General features: G+C 45.6%; 1 long non-coding RNA gene across 1 annotated transcript; it reads left to right on the top strand.

Annotated features, from left to right (window-relative positions):
• Positions 1-2,028: 2,028 nt before the first annotated feature.
• On the top strand, positions 2,029-16,645 carry LOC124777954. Its single transcript, XR_007015812.1, has 2 exons — positions 2,029-2,165; positions 15,993-16,645. It is a non-coding gene; the product is annotated as an uncharacterized LOC124777954 (long non-coding RNA).
• The last annotated feature ends 541 nt before the right edge of the window (positions 16,646-17,186 follow it).

Consider the following 17,186-nt stretch of genomic DNA (forward strand, 5'->3'; position numbering starts at 1 on the left):
TACATACTGCATTTACTACAGCACTTCTGTGCAGTAACGATAATACGCCCGTATTTGTCATCCGATCTCAGGTCCACTCCATACTGCCGGGTTAGAACCACTGTTCCTGCCAGCGGTGGCAGCTGTGTATACTACACTACTGGTCATTAAAATTGCCACACCAAGGAGAAATGCAGATGATAAACGGGTATTCATTGGACAAATATGTAATGCTAGAACTGACATGTGATTACATTTTCACGCAATTTGGGTGCATATATCCTGAGAAATCAGTAGCCAGTAAAACCACCTCTGGCCGTAATAACGGCCTTGATACGCCTGGGCATTGAGTCAAACAGAGCTTGGATGGCGTGTACAGGTACAGCTGCCCATGCAGCTTCAACACGATACCACAGTTCATCAAGTGTAGTGACTGGCGTATTGTGACGAGCCAGTTGCTCGGCCACCCTTGAACAGAAGTTTTCAGTTGGGGAGCGATCTGGAGAATGTGCTGGCCAGGGCAGCAGTCGAACATTTTCTGTATCCAGAAAGGCCCGTACAGGACCTGCAACATGCGGTCGTGCATTATCCTGCTGAAATGTAGGGTTTCGCTGGGATCGAATGAAGGGTAGAGCCACGGGTCGTAACACATCTGAAATGTAGCGTCCACTGTTCAAAGTGCCGTCAGTGCGAACAAGAGATGATCGGGACGTGTAACCAATGGCACCCCGTACCATCACGCCGGGTTATCACGCCAGTATGGCGATGACGACTACACGCTTCCAATGTGCGTCCACCGCGATGTCGCCAAACACGGATGCGACCATCATGATGTTGTAAACAGAATCTAGATTCATCGGAAAAAATGGCGTTTTTGCCATTCGTGCACCCAGGTTCGTCGTTGAGTACACAATCGGAGGCGCTCCTGTCTGTGATGCAGCGTCAAGGGTAACCGCAGCCATGGTCTCCGAGCTGATAGTCCATGCTGCTGCAAACGTCGTCGAACTGTTCGTGCAGATGGTTGTTGTCTTGCAAACGTCCCCATCTGTTGACTCAGGGATCGAGACGTGGCTGCACTATCCGTTACAGCCATGCAGGTAAGATGCCTGTCATCTCGACTGCTGGTGATACGAGGCCGTTGGGATCCAGCACGGCGTTCCATATTACCCTCCTGAACCCACCGATTCCATATTCTGCTAACAGTCATTGGATCTCGACCAACACGAGCAGCAATGTCGCAATACGATGAATCGCAATCGCGATAGCCTACAATCCGACCTTTATCAAAGTCGGAAACGTGATGGATGGTACGCATTTCTCCTCCTTACACGAGGCATCACAACAACGTTTCACCAGGCAACGCGGGTCAACTGCTGTTTGTGTATGAAAAATCGGTTGGAAACTTTCCTCATGTCAGCACGTTGTAGGTATCGCCACTGGCGCCAACCTTGCTCTGAAAAGTTAATCATTTGCATATCACAGCATCTTCTTCCTGTCGGTTAAATTTCGCGTCTGTAGCACGTCATCTTCGTGGTGTAGCAATTTTAATCGCCAGTAGTGTACATTTTGCGCCGTGTAAACCTTCGTATCACCAACAAATTTTTACTTTGTCTTCCCACTCTACTGTATGCGTATACTTAACTACACTGCATATGCAGAAGATACAAAATTTCGTTGTTTGCTTTCCTTCCCGGTGTTGCAATACTGACGTCCAGCAGCGTATTGTCGTATTTACTTCAGTGGGAAACCTAATGTTGGACGGTGAAAAAAAAAAAAACTGTAAATATGTTTGCATTTCGGAGAGCCGTATGTACCCCATGCCGTGCCGGCGCACCCAGTACAGAGCACAGGCTCCATCTGGCGGCACGGCAGGGAGCAGAGCGCCGCCTTTGTGGCTGGCGACAGGTGTCGCCCACGCCGGCCTTTATCTGGTGCTGCACGCCAGGCGGCCAGGCGCCGGTCCTGAAATAACGCCGTATTTGCAATACATGATGGCAGGCGGCTTCGGCGCAGCGCGTGTTCGGCCGCAAAACTCTGCGGCCCGGGCTGCACTTCTGCACCCACCGCAGTCACGCCTCTAGGCGCGTCCTGGTTGTACGTCTCTAATTTGCGATGCGCATTCCGTTCAACACTCACCTCCGACCTCAACAGATGAAACTGCAGACAGAATCAATGGCACGGAATCCGTACGTAGTTCAACAAACTCCCACTCCCAGATCCTATAAAGGGCACTGATTTCTTCTACTCCTGTCAAATATGATTCGTCCCACTCTTCATATTATCCCTCTCTCCGATCTCTATAAGTTTGGTTCCATTCCTTACCCTCCTCAATCCGCAACCCAATTCCACCCCACTCAACTCATTCCACATTCTCTTCCACACCTTCCCCACCGACACTTCGTCACTCTTAACGTATGCTCTTCCTCTAACCACGTGCAACGTTGCACCACACCTTATCGCAATAATTCATTCCACTCCGCCCTATAACTGTACATTCATTCTGCTGTTTGTTCGTTTCACGTCACAGCCATGCAGGTAAGATGTCTGTCATCTCGACTGCTAGTGATACGAGGCCGTTGGGATCCAGCACGACGTTCCATATTACCCTCCTGAACCCACCGATTCCATATTCTGCTAACAGTCATTGGATCTCGACCAACACGAGCAGCAATGTCGCAATACGATGAATCGCAATCGCGATAGCCTACAATCCAACCTGTATCAAAGTCGGAAACGTGATGGTACGTATTTCTCCTCCTTACACGAGGCATCACAACAACGTTTCACCAGGCAACGCGGGTCAACTGCTGTTTGTGTATGAGAAATCGGTTGGAAACTTTCTTCATGTCAGCACGTTGTAGGTATCGCCACTGGCGCCAACCTTGCTCTGAAAAGCTAATCATTTGCATATCACAGCATCTTCTTCCTGTCGGTTAAATTTCAATGACAGTATACTGAAATAACTCGAGCGTTGAGAATAAATCTACATCTACCCACTTGCTTCACAAGTCATCATATGGTGTATGGACGCGGGGAACCTTGTACCAGTACCAGTCATTCCCTTAATTGTTGCACTAGTATATGGAGCGAGTATTGCATTAACCCGAGCAAATCTACATCTACACACTTGCTTCACGAGTCACCATATGGTGCATGGACGCGGGGAACCTAGTACCAGTACCAGTCATTCCCTTACTTGTTGCACTAGTATATGGAGCAACGGAAAAACGACTACCTAGATGGCTCTGTGAGAGCTCTAATTTCTCTCATATTGTCTTCGCGATCGTTACGCGAAATGTTCAATTGCGGCAGTAGAATCGTTCTGCAGTCAGCTGCAAATGCCGGTTCTCTAAATTCTCTCAGTAGTGTTTCGCAAAAACAACGTCGCCTTCCCTCCTGGGATTCCCATTTGAGTTAACGAAGCATCCCCATAATACTCGAGTGCAGATCAAATTTACCGGTTACAGATGTAGCACCATACCTCTTAAATGCTTCGACGTCGTCCTATAATCCGATCTGGCGTGAATCCCAAACACTCGAGCAGTACTCAAGAATAGGTCTCACTAGTCTACGATAAGCGGCTCCTTTATTGATTAGCAACACTTTTCTAAAGTTATCTCAATAAACTGAAGTCGACCATTGGCCTTCGGTACTGCCATCCATTTCATATCGCTTTGCAACGTTAAGCATAGATGTTTAATGGACATGACTGTGTCAAGCAGCACCCCTCTAATACCGTATTCTAACATTGCAGGATTTATTTTCCCACTCATCTGCACTAGGCTAAATTCTTCTACATTTAGTGCAAGCTGCCATTCACCTCATCAAATAGAAATTCGCTCTTAGTCCTCTTATATCCTACACTTACTCAGCAACTATCTTTTTCATATAATACAGCGTCATCAGTAATCATTCGCAAATTGCTTTTATGAGAATAGATAACAAGAGCGGTCCTACCACAGTTCCGTGTGGCACTCTGGACGATACTCTCGTCACATATCTGGGAACCTACTGCGTGTACTCGGACCTTCGTTAATAGTCTGTAGTGGGCAACCCTATAAAATGCTTTCCGGAGATTTAGGAATACGAGTATGTAATATGCCTGTTGTCCTTAAAGAACGGTTCGCAGGATATCATGCGAAAAATGCGCAAGCTGACCTTGGAACGAGTGATGATTTCTAAAAATGGCTCTGAGACTTAACTTCTGCGGTCATCAGTCGCGTAGAACTTAGAACTACTTAAACCTAACCAACCCACGGACATCACACACATCCATACCCGAGGCAGGATTGGAACCTGCGACCGGAGCGGTCGTTCGGCTCCAGACTGTAGCGGCTAGAACCGCACGGCCACTTCGGCCGGCGATGATTTCTAAATCCGTGCTTATTTGTACACAGAAGCTTTCCTTCGTCAATGAAATGATGTATGCTCGAAGTTACAATATGTTCAAGAATTATGAAGGAAACACCTGTGCTTTTTTCCAGTCGCTTGGGACTTGGTGCTAGGAGAGAGTTTGGCTATAAATGCAAGCTTAGTGAGTAGCCAATGCCGTAGAGCACTCTCTGTAAAATCGAACTGGGGTTATATCAGCACTTGGCTATTAATCGCCATGATGTTGTTTTCTGCGTTTTGCGACACTCCTATGATTGCTACTTTTGTGTCCTTTCGATCGGAAATCACTTTCTTAATAGTGTTTCGATCACAATCACTAAGGACGCGAAGCGAAATGTAGTGTGAGGAGGGCTATGCGAGAGGCGTTCAATGAATTCGAAAGTAAAGTTCTATGTACTGACTTGGCAGAAAATCCTAAGAAATTTTGGTCTTATGTCAAAGCGGTAGGTGGATCAAAACAAAATGTCCAGACACTCTGTGACAAAAATGGTACTGAAACAGAGGATGACAGACTAAAGGCCGAAATACTAAATGTCTTTTTCCAAAGCTGTTTCACAGACTGCACTGTAGTTCCTTCTTTAGATTGTCGCACAGATCACAAAATGGTAGATATCGAAATAGCCGACAGAGGGATAGAGAAACAATTAAAATCGCTCAAAAGAGGAAAGGCCGCTGGACCTGATGGGATACCAGTTCGATTTTACACAGAGTACGCGAAGGAACTTGCCCCCATTCTTGCAGCGGTGAACCGTACGTCTCTAGAAGATGGTAGAGCTCCAAAGGATTGGAAAAGGGCACAGGTCATTCCCGTTTTCAAGAAGGGACGTCGAACAGATGTGCAGAACTATACACCTGTATCTCTAACGTCTATCAGTTCTAGAATTTTGGAACACGTATTATGTTCGAGTATAATGACTTTTATGGAGTCTAGAAATCTACTCTGTAGGAATCAGCATGGGTTTCGAAAAAGACGATCGTGTGAAACCCAGCTCGCGCTATTCGTCCACGAGACTCAGAGGGCCATAGACAAGGGTTCCCAGGTAGATGCCGTGTTTCTTGACTTCCGCAAGGCGTGCGATACAGTTCCTCACAGTCGTTTAATGAACAAAGTAAGAGCATATGGACTATCAGACCAATTGTGTGATTGGATTGAAGAGTTCCTAGATAACAGAACGCAACATGTCATTCTTAATGGAGAGAAGTCTTCAGAAGTAAGAGTGATTTCAGGTGTGCCGCAGGGGAGTGTCATAGGACCGTTGCTATTCACAGTATACATAAATGACCTTGTGGATGACATCGGAAGTTCACTGAGGCTTTTTGCGGATGATGCTGTGGTATATCGAGAGGTTGTAACAATGGAAAATTGTACTGAAATGCAGGAGGATCTGCAGCGAATTGACGCATGGTGCAGGGAATGGCAATTGAATCTCAATGTAGACAAGTGTAATGTGCTGCGAATACATAGAAAGAAAGATCCCTTATCATTTAGCTACAATATAGCAGGTCAGCAAGTGGAAGCAGTTAATTTCATAAATTATCTGGGAGTACGCATTAGGAGTGATTTAAAATGGAATGATCGTATAAAGTTGATCGTCGGTAAAGCAGATGCCAGACTGAGATTCATTGGAAGAATCCTAAGGAAATGCAATCCGAAAACAAAGGAAGTAGGTTACAGTACGCTTGTTCGTCCACTGCTTGAATACTGCTCAGCAGTGTGGGATCCGTACCAGATATGGTTGATAGAAGAGGTAGAGAAGATCCAACGGAGAGCAGCGCGCTTCTTTACAGGATCATTTAGTAATCGCGAAAGCGTTACGGAGATGATAGATGAACTCCAGTGGGAGACTCTGTAGGAGAGACGCTCAGCATCTCGGTACGGGCTTTTGTTGAAGTTTCGAGAACATACCTTCACCAAGGAGTCAAGCAGTATATTGCTCCCTCCCACGTATTTCTCGCGAAGAGACCATGAGGATAAAATCAGAGAGATTAGAGTCCACACAGTGGCATACCGACAATCCATCTTTCCACGAACAATACGAGACTGGAAAAGAAGGGAGAACCGATAGAGTTACTCAAGGTACCCTCCGCCACACACCGTCAGGTGGCTTGCGGAGTATGGATGTAGATGTAGGCAGCCACCTCTATAAGGGAGGGCAAAGAAAACCTGCATTGTCAGTAGGGCACTCTTTGCCTCCAGTCATGAGCGCGACAGTTCAGGGTGTGCACGCTGTTCCGTCTGTCAAGAGCCTCGAAGGCCCATTTGGAGCGTAGGCAGCGCATGAGTTGTTAACGGCAAGAAGGGTAGACAGCGCGCTCCCAAGTGATTTACATCGCAGCGACGTCAATCGATCAGTCAGCCACTACCCTGAGACACTACATCCAAATCTACATCTACATCTACATCTATAGGCCTGTTCCGCAAGTCACCTGACGGTGTGTGGCTCAAGGTACATCTGGTACCACTAATTGATCCCCCTTTCGTGTTCCATTCGCGAATGGCGCTTGGGAAGAATGACTGTCCGTAAGCCTCTGTATTAGCTCTAATTTCTCGAATTTTCTTATTGTGGTCATTGCCCGAGACTCATGTGGCAGGAAGTGGTATGATGTTCGAGTCTTCCCGGAATGTTCTCTCACGGAATTTCAACGGTAAAACTCTCGTGATGAATAACTCCTGTGTCGTAGCTTTTGCCATTGGAGTTTGTTGAACATCTCTCCGGCCGAGGTGGCCAAGCGGTTCTAGGCACTACAGTCTGGAACCGCGCGACCGCTACGGTCGCAGGTTCGAATCCTGCCTCGGGCATGGATGTGTGTGCTGTCCTTAGGTTAGTTAGGTTTAAGTAGTTCTAAGTTCTAGGGGACTGATGACCATAGATGTTAAGTCCCATAGTGTTCAGAGCCATTTGAACCATTTTTTGAATGAAAAACTAGGCTCTGCTGAAGGTAACATCTATCAAACTCTGGCTCGCAAAGCTTGTGAGTTCTCAAGAAAAACAGTGGTTGTAGAACGGGTGACTAATTGTAAAGCCGGCCGCGGTGGTCTAGCGGTTCTAGGCGCTCAGTCCGGAGCCGCGCGACTGCTACGGTCGCAGGTTCGAATCCTGCCTCGGGCATGGCTGTGTGTGATGTCCTTAGGTTAGTTCTAAGTTCTAGGGGACTGATGACCTCCGAAGTTAAGTCCCATAGTGCTCAGAGCCATTTGAACCATTAGAATTTTGAGCATCTCCGTAACTCTCTCGCGCCAGCTAAACGATCTTTGTTGGACGTTGGCCTGGTAAGGACTCCAGCTTGATGAATAATAAATACTCAAGGATGCTATTTTTTCTAAAACTGACATGCTGAGACCGTACTGTGTACAATTAATGTAGATTGATGCTTACAAAGAAGAAGACAGCAACCAGCCACTATTAATAGTGCTATTTATTTAAGTAAATAGCGCCGTAACCGGTTTCGAACTGACAAGTTCATCATCAGACGGCTCTTCACAAGATTCAGAAGATGCACTTTACATAATCGTGTTTGTGTGAAACGGCAATCTTTGTGTCAAATTCACATGTGGCAAATACTTTTTGGTGTGTGTGTGGTGCTTTGTACAATATGGTGGTATGCAAATCATATAAGTGCTGCATATACTTTGCAATATTTCAAAATACAATCTTGCAAGTTCGCAACAAAATTTCGCGGAATTTTCTATGGCACCAACACACCAAGAACATTTCGCTACAGTGGGAGAATAATAATGGAAAACTCACGATTATGTAAAGTGCGTCTTGCGAATCTTGTGAACAGCCGTCTGATGATGAACTGGTTAGTTCGAAACCGGTTACGGCGCTATTTACTTAAATAAATAGCAACATTAATAGTGGCTGATTGCTGTCTTCTTCTTTGTAAGAATCAACCTACATTAATACTCAAGAATCTGTCGCACAAATGTTTTGAAAGTTCTTCCTTCGTAGATAAATTACATTTCGCTAAGATTCATCCTATGAAACTGTCTGACATCTGTTTTTCCTACTATTTGTTTTTATGTGGTCATTCCACTTAAGGTCACTCTGGATGATTACTCGTTGATATTTTATGGTACTTACTGTTTTCACTAATTTGTCGTCAACAGCGTAAGAGGACGTTATTGAATTTATTTTCCTATTTAAGTGCAACATGTTACATTTATTTACTTTCACCACTGTTCTTGCACCACTCTGCATCTCGTTCTGCAAATCGCTCCAGTCTTGTGGTGTTGCTACCTTGTTACAGACAACCGCGTCATCTGCGAACAGTCTTATTGTGCTTCCGACGTTGTCGACTATCTATCAATTTTGTTCTGTAAAGAGCGACTTGCTCAGATCTATCTGCAATAAAGTCTTGAATCCATTCGCGAATATGACCCCATACTCGGTAAGCTCGTACTGCTGTCACCAAGAGGCAATGCTGGACTGTGTTAAGTGCCTTCCTGAACTCATGGAACAAGGCATCGATTAAGCGTCGAGGTCTACAGCCCCTCGTAGCGGTCGCCAGTAGTCACCAAGGTCAGACGACAACTATCCGTAAACTGCAGCTCACAGGTATGCGAAGGAGAGTGCAAAAGGACTGTGCGCTGATGTCCTCCAGGTAACTGCAAGGGCTGTATCGTCCCAGATTGTACGCAGACATCTCTACACGGACAATTTGGCCGCTGGAAATCCATACCAAGTGTTCTTTTGTTTCACGCAACGTTCTGGGTTAATGAATAGCGTGCGTGCCTGGAGGACGTCGCTGGGCACAAAATTAATTAGACTTCTGCGAGATTTTATTGTTGGCCTACAGGAAACTAGACTGTCCATCAGAATAATTGCTCAACACGTTGCACCAGTGATGTAAACTGTTTATCAGTGTTGACGCACCTGGGCCAAAGATGGTGCTTACACCTGTCGTCCCTATACCAGACGGCAGTAGCTACAGATTGACACCTGAGTCATCGCAAATGATTGGCACTCACTGCTCGTCACAAGGGACCGTGGCTCACATGAAATCAATGCCGCACCATAAGTGTTAGTTTGATCCATCAGGAACCGTTTGCTGGGGTTTGGGTTAACAGAAAGTGTGCCATGCCTGAGTATTCGACTCATATCATCGTTCAGCTCGCCTCCCAAGCTGCAGCGAAAGTCGCCATTGAGGGACGAATGACACAAGGTTGTATTTAGTGATGGTGGCATATTCTGTCCTTACATCCTTTAGCGTCGTTTGTAAGTCCACCGTCAACCACGAGGACGACAGATGCGGGAGAGTATTAGCCAGCAATACACAGGTCTAACTCCGGACACGATTCTGTAGGGAGACACAACACAGAATGACCGTAACCTTATGCTCGACACTTTCTCGCAAATTAAACTGTGCGCGGGACCGGGACTCGAATCTCGGACCTTTGCCTACCGACTGACTCTCCAAGCACGACTCACGACTCTCTTCACAGCTTTACTTCCGCCAGTAACTGATCTCCTTGATGAGCTCTGTCGGCAGAGCACTTGCTGTGAAAGACAAAGGACCCAGTTTCGACTCCAAGTCTTTCACATAGTTTTAATCAAGTAGGAAGTTTCAAATTGGCACACACTCCATTGCAGAATGAAAATGCACTCTGAATACCCATACAGCATTTGTTGAGGGATTATTTAAAACTGGAACATCATCCAGCGAGAAAACGACTGAGCACACGTTACTCGCCTTATACAATGCGCTGACTAAGATGTTCGACAGTTCTCCTGGCTTTCAGATTTGTTAGATATGTCTTCCGATAAGTACGTCATTATTGGACCCACATGGCTCGATATGTGTAGTCTGCAATTGCCCTTGACCAATTTTGACAACTGGTGGTAAAGGTGTGATACATTATTTTTAAAGGTGACATCCGATATGTCTCTGGCTACCAGTACCAGAGACCAACGACACGTTTTCGGCCACACTAGCACAACAAACCATACAAAAATTATGCGTTTTGGAGAGATCTTTCATTTGGCATGTCACTGGAACTGTATCATTTCGTAATAAGCAAGGATAAATACGAAAACCACCAAATTTGGCATGTCAGCTTCGCGAACACTGAAATCAGCATGGCAACTGGTTCTTCTGTTAGGCAGTCACAGCACGGGGCACATAAACGAGGTGTCACACACTGAATATATTAATTGAATTGCTACTCATTACCCTCGCAGCAATTTAAACTATGCTATTAGGTCCCAGTCTAACCACAACTTCGTAATTCGTGACATAATCGGGGGGGGGGGGGGGGGGGGAGGGGGGCGAAACAGTCAAATATTTCTGACAACTAAAATTATTAACAGGAAAGGGAGTAAATAAATTCAGGACTGTTTGCGCCATGTCTAGCACGCAGACGGTTATACAGGGTGTTTCAAAAATGACCGGTATATTTGAAACGGCAATAAAAACTAAACGACCAGCGATAGAAATACACCGTTTGTTGCAATATGCTTGGGACAACAGTACATTTTCAGGCAGACAAACTTTCGAAATTACAGTAGTTACAATTTTCAACAACAGATGGCGCTGCGGTCTGGGAAACTCTATAGTACGATATTTTCCACATATCCACCATGCGTAGCAATTATATGGCGTAGTCTCTGAATGAAATTACCCGAAACCTTTGACAACGTGTCTGGCGGAATGGCTTCACATGCAGATGAGATGTACTGCTTCAGCTGTTCAATTGTTTCTGGATTCTGGCGGTACACCTGGTCTTTCAAGTGTCCCCACAGAAAGAAGTCACAGGGGTTCATGTCTGGCGAATAGGGAGGCCAATCCACGCCGCCTCCTGTATGTTTCGGATAGCCCAAAGCAATCACACGATCATCGAAATATTCATTCAGGAAATTAAAGACGTCGGCCGTGCGATGTGGCCGGGCACCATCTTGCATAAACCACGAGGTGTTCGCAGTGTCGTCTAAGGCAGTTTGTACCGCCACAAATTCACGAAGATAGCGTGATGCAGTAATCGTTTCGCATCTGAAAAATGGGCCAATGATTCCTTTGGAAGAAATGGCTGCCCAGACCAGTACTTTTTGAGGATGCAGGGACGATGGGACTGCAACATGGGGCTTTTCGGTTCCCCATATGCGCCAGTTCTGTTTATTGACGAAGCCGTCCAGGTAAAAATAATCTTCGCCAGTAAACCAAATGTTGCCCACATGCATATCGCCGTCATTAATCCTGTGCACTATATCGTTAGCGAATGTCTCTCGTGCAGCAATGGTAGCAGTGCTGAGGGGTTGCCGCGTTTGAATTTTGTATGGATAGAGGTGTAAACTCTGGCGCATGAGACTATACGTGGACGTTGGCGTCATTTGGACCGCAGCTGCAACACGGCGAACGGAAACCCGAGGCCGCTGTTGGATCACCTGCTGCACTAGCTGCGCGTTGCCCTCTGTGGTTGCCGTACGCGGTCGCCCTACCTTTCCAGCACGTTCATCCGTCACGTTCCCAGTCCGTTGAAATTTTTCAAACAGATCCTTTGTTGTATCGCTTTTCGGTCCTTTGGTTACATTAAACCTCCGTTGAAAACTTCATCTTGTTGCAACAACACTGTGTTCTAGGCGGTGTAATTCCAACACCAGAAAAATCCTCTGTTCTAAGGAATAAACCATTTTGTCTACAGCACACTTGCACGTTGTGAAGAGCACACGCTTACAGCAGAAAGACGACGTACAGAATGGCGCACCCACAGACTGCGTTGTCTTCTATATCTTTCACATCACTTGCAGCGCCATCTGTTGTTGAAAATTGTAACTACTGTAATTTCGAAAGTTTGTCCGCCTGAAAATGTACTGTTGTCCCAAGCATATTGCAACAAACGGTGTATTTCTATCGCTGCTCGTTTAGTTTTTATTGCCGTTTCAAATATACCGGTCATTTTTGAAACACCCTGTAACTGTCTTGGTGTGTATGGAGGCCCAAGAATCTACTGTAAAACATCTTTGTAAACAACGTTCCGAGAATCTTGTTCTCTGAATATATGTAGAGATTTCTGGCCCTCGGTACACGCAAAAAGCTAACGCAGAGTTCTCCGTATGAAAAACATGGTATACCCAGATAAATACCTGCCACTTTCAACGTTTGTCCTTGGCTGTTATCATACTGATTGAAAAGACCATTTTCAAACAGTACTGCAAGCCTTTCAAACCAGTTGGGACGATAGGAATTCGTGGTATCAGTACCTTATCTCCTTTGGTCCCGTAGGTGATGTTGGCGGCCTGCACGATATACCTTCTCAGCTCCTTAATGTGTAGCTTGGCACCATTACCCAATCTTGGCGCATCTATGTTACGATCAATATGACAGGTACACTCACATTCAGTTCCAATTTGTGGGACGGCATCCCCGACAGCTCTAGTGAGTTTAGAAACTGTACAGGGTGTGTAGTAGCGTCGTCTCTTGTCATCACTGAATCGACTGATGTAAGAGGTGGTCACCTTACCAGGTACATGATCAAGCATTTCTTTATTGATGTTTACCATCGATTCACTCGTGGGTGCTAATATGCCTATGCTAAACCTTAATGCATTCAATTGATGATTAACTTTCATGGATAACTTTTTAGTCACGTTACCAATCCCGTGGGAATAGTAGTCACGTTGACCATCCAATGGGAACAGCGACCTTTTCTTTCAGAATGCCTGTGTGTAGCCTATGTGTTAATTCAGGGTACAGGCTATGTCCATGCTAAAGTTCACCCAAATCCATCCAGTCATTTCACAGTGAAAGAGAGGCAACTCGACGAAGAAACAAATAAGCAATTTCTAGTTCCGAAGAAAGAAAATAAGCAATTTATAGTTCGATGCAGTGCAAATTTTATCATATTTGTACATGCAATAATGTCATCTGCCTTCACGTGTCTGCTTGTTACCAGCGGATACGCTCACATATCATAATCAAATCCAGCCTCACTAAAGGCCTACCACGTTCTACGAGGGTAAGTCAATTATTATCCGCGATTTAGTTAAATTTTTGTTTATTTTGGTAGTACTGTCGTTTTACGTTGATGACGAGTGCTTTGTTTATTTGTTGTTTATCTTTGCAGCCTTCAAGCTGCTAGGTTAGTTTCGTTATAGCTGCCGTGCTGTTAGTCGTGGCTGCTCTGCTGTATATTTGCACCAAAGAAGAGTAACGTTCAGTGATCCGTTTTTTGTGGTCGGAAGGCATATCAGGGGCCGAAATTCATCGAAAACTTTCGGTACAGTACGGGAGCAGTGTTTTACCACAACGGAGTGTCTACGAATGGATTTAAAAATTCCGAAATGATCGCACAAGTGTTACGCACGATGAAGGAGCCGGACGACCGTTTACCGTCACAAATGAAGAAACTATTGAGCTTTCGCGTGAAATGATTCTCTTAGACAGCGGATTAAGTATTGACGAAGTTAAACATCGTCTGCAAATTAGTCACGGTTCTGCCTACGAAACCATCCACTACAGACTAGGGTTTCATAAAGCTATGGTAACGAAGGGGACAACTTCTTAGACAGGATCATTACTGTTGACGAAACATGGATCCATCATTAGAGCCAGAGAGTAAACGGCAGAGTATGGAACGGAAACATCCAAATTCGCTGTGCAAGAAAAAGTTCAAGACCCAACCGTCCGCAGGAAAACTGATGCTTACGGTTGTTTGGGACTCACAAGGTCCAGTCATTAATTTGTTCTTGCTCATAGCAGTCAACGACCCTGAGATCAACGGCCTATCGTTTTAATGTATCTTGCAACCATTACATGCAAGAGGTGTTGCAAATGATTCGCTCATTCGTCTCCAAACAATGATACTGGCGCTCTTTGCCTGTCAGATATTGGCCCCATGCTCAATAATTAGGTGTTTACCCATCTTATGATGATGCGTTCGTCTCCAGGAACGTTATAAAAATAAACTACAACTTTAGGTAAAAACTGAGGTGCAACGCGTCAGGTGGGCGTTGTGTTGGTAGCAGAGGGTGTTTTGAAACTGCGCTGCGGTTCCAAAAACCTAACGAATAGAACCAGACGAGTGGAAACACTACAGCCCTGCACGTTTCCTTCTTTACTGGCCAACGAAGTTATCACCTTGCGTAAAGGCAGCGCCGGCCGCCGCCGTCACCCCAGCCAGCGCCGCTATAAGGCGCCGCTCACGATCGGCCGGGTCCTGACCGCAGGATTAGAGGGGAGAGGGACTCACGCCGCCGCGCAGGAGCTTCCCGACCGACTGCGACGCCGGAGCCTGCTGGCGGCGCGCCAAGCGGAAGCTCCTATCTCCTAGAGGCATCTCGCCGCTCAAATTAGAACTCAAACGTGTCGATCGGAAGCTGTGAAGCCGGCGTATTTGCTCTGAAACATCTGAAAATACAGATCGTCGTAATAAAAGCACCTTCTACGTCTTCTTTTGGTGCGTCCGTCTCCTTCTACACTTCTGTAGTAATTTTTGTGCGATGCTTTGCTAAAACAATGGCCGAATAATTAACAGGATACGTTCCTTAACACAAGTGAAAATGTGAACGTTGTCGCAGAATTTTCGAGGAGTTAATTTCTGAGAAAAGTGTTTGTGCCATGATTTCTTACAACAGCAGAAGGAATACAGGGTTGTAAGAGAGGAGACTGCAATAATTGAGAAAACTATCGTGGAGTAAATTTTCTTAACAATTGTCACACACTGTCCGCACAAGTTGAAATTAGCAGACTCACTACTACTAGAAGAGTAGAATGGACTTACGAAGGGAAGAGCTTGTAGTGACAATAGTCACGTAATAAGAGAAATTATCAGTTTGTATGTTTGTGGGTGAAGTTGACGATTATTCCAAAACCACCTAGAGCCAGTCATTGGGTTTTGTACCTACCTCCGTAGCCGAGGTCGCTAACGTACGCTGGTGCGGTGGCGCTCGATTGGAGGTAAGCCAATTCGTATCCTGGAGGTGGGCGAAATTTCCATGGTTAGCGAAGGTAGGAGTGGTGGTGGCGTAAAGTTCCTGATCACCAGTCCTGGATTAAACTGCAAACCTCTCCGCTGTGTCTCATGAAGTGAGGGCATGTAACGATGGTGATCCGCCCGTCGGATGGAGACTCGGCGGTCCCTTTGATGTCTATTCGGGAGGAGTGGGCTATGTGCCTCCTCTCTTTTATGTCATACAGCACAACGTTATGCTACACTACAGCCGGCCGTTGTGACCGAGCGGTTATAGGCGCTTCAGTCCGGAACCGCGCTGCTGCTACGGTCGCAGGTTCGAATCCTGCCTCGGGCATGGCTGTGTGATGTCCTTAGCTTAGTTAGGTTTAAGTAGTTCTAAATCTAGGGGACTGATGACTTCAGATGTTAAGTCCCATAGTGCTTAGAGCCTTTTGAACTACACTGCACACACCCATATTATAATCAGGTATACATTCATTCAAACAAATAATTAAATAAAATAAAAATTGGTTACAGCACGTCGACTGGAATGCAGAAGGAGGAATAACACAAACAATATTGAAAAAGAGGGTCCCAGAAGTCTCCCTTGATTAAAAACATTTATAAGGCAAAAAATACGACAGATAAAGAAATCTTTTTTTATCTAGAATTTCATGTGACACATTCAGCTTTTTGTGCACACACATAGTTACTGTTACTTTGTTTGTTACAGGACCCAACGACGCAACAGCAGGAGAACCGGACACCTATTGAAAACATCACGTACTAAACCAGGACGAAGTCCAGTGTGTCCTCTGGCAACACGAGACAGTCACCAAAAACAGCCCAGAGAAAATTCCGGGCGGCTTACCATAACAGCTACCGGATGTTAAAAATATGAAGATGTAAACGCGAGGTTTAAGACACAGAACGCGTCTGTGGTACCCTGCAACCTGCAGGCCTAGACCTAGTGCCGCCTCGTACCAATACCCCTCTTGCTATGTTACAGTTATTTATCATGCCATTCTGGACTTAATTTTCTAACAAGATGGTGGCGATTTGGATACAACATTTCCGGGAAGGTGAACTGGGCGTCGTGGTCTCATCAGCTGACCTCCGCGGTCACTGAACGTAACATCACTGGATTTATTCCTTTGGGATTATGTCAAGGACCAGGTTTACCAAACACGAGTGAACCGCATCACAGACTTACGGCGCAGTATTACAGACATCAAAACATTCATCCCTCACGAGATGTTGGAGCTGGAATGTCGTCTGGATATCCTTCTGGCAACGAAAGGAGCACGCGTCAAAATTTCTTAACTGTATGTGCACACGAAAATTAGAACATGTTATCTGCACTTCAAAATAAAATATATGTGTCTATGTGTCATATTTTCTGTCGTATGCATATTTGTAATCAGGGAAAGACTTTTGGGACAGCCTGTGTAGACCATAAGGAAACGGAGATCTTGGAAGAACTCGGAAGAAACGGCTAGACTGAGATGGCAATAGGCGAGGGGCCTAATCCTTGAAGTCAAAAACAAGAAGATTATTTCTTAAATTTCTTTTCAGTCATCTTGATAAGGATCAGGGGCCCCTATTCGACCTTCAGTATAATTACTTTGTGTAGAAATCCACTTATCATAGCTTAGGTGTTCGGTTCAAGAGTGCACAACCGTAAGCCTTTATGTAACGTCGTGTATTACCCCGCTGTTTGACACTTCAGCTTTCATCTTGCTTACGCCGCGACTCCGATGCAACTGCTCAATTTATCTCTTTACGTGTTCTATAGATACCCGACAAGCTGACAAGTGCGAGAATTATCGCACAATCAGCTTAACAGCTCATGCATCGAAGCTGCTTACAAGAATAATATAGCCGGCCGCGGTGGCCGTGCGGTTCTAGGCGCTCCATTCCGGAGCCG

This window comes from Schistocerca piceifrons, chromosome 2, assembly GCF_021461385.2.
Source record: "Schistocerca piceifrons isolate TAMUIC-IGC-003096 chromosome 2, iqSchPice1.1, whole genome shotgun sequence".
NCBI classification, from domain to species: Eukaryota; Metazoa; Arthropoda; class Insecta; order Orthoptera; family Acrididae; genus Schistocerca; species Schistocerca piceifrons.